Here is a 767-nt window from a genome sequence, read left to right as displayed (position 1 = left end):
TGTGAGCATCAATATTTTAAGATGCAAAATTTTAAAATACACTTTTAAAAACAGGGTGGTAAGAGCAAGATGCTAAACTTTATAATGCAGGTAACAGATATCTAATGGCAACCGATCTAATATTTTAAGACACGTGTAACACTCCATATTAAAAAACTATCAAAACCCTAGAATAATTAGAAGTTCTCTCCAGTTTAACTCTATTATTTTAGGATTTGATAAAGATGGATGAAATATGCTAAAACTTAGAGCATACACAACAGTGATAATGCAAGTCATTTCAAGGCTTTTCCTCAGTGCAACTCCGATAGATAAAACGCTTAGCTGGGAGTACAACAAGTTAAATTAAGTACTGGAACACACATAGAAATACTGAAATACATACACAGCAGATTGTACTAGAATAGATAACTCTGTGATCGGGAAAATTCAGTCCAGTGCCCGCTTCAGCAGCACAGATGCTAAAATTAGAATACAGAGATTAGCATGGCCCTTGTGCAGGGATGACACACAAAATCAAGAAGCAGGCTATATTTTTAAACAAATATTCTTTTTTATTGGAGTAATCCTGACACAATGTTCCATTAGGTTCAAGTGTACAACACAGGGATTTGACAAGTCTATGCATTATGCGACGGTCCCTACAAGCGTAGCTACTGTCTGTCACCATACGACACTAATACGACACCATTGACTATATGCCCAATGCTGTGCCTTTCATCCCCATGACTTATTCATTCCATAACTGAAAGCTTGTACCTTCCACT

General features: G+C 36.4%; 1 pseudogene; it reads left to right on the top strand.

Annotated features, from left to right (window-relative positions):
* Positions 1-437: 437 nt before the first annotated feature.
* Positions 438-538, top strand: LOC140624633 (U6 spliceosomal RNA; annotated as a pseudogene).
* The last annotated feature ends 229 nt before the right edge of the window (positions 539-767 follow it).

The sequence above is a fragment of the Canis lupus genome, chromosome 34 (genome assembly GCF_048164855.1).
Source record: "Canis lupus baileyi chromosome 34, mCanLup2.hap1, whole genome shotgun sequence".
Lineage (NCBI taxonomy): Eukaryota > Metazoa > Chordata > Mammalia > Carnivora > Canidae > Canis > Canis lupus.
This window is presented reverse-complemented; position numbering and strand designations above follow the sequence as displayed.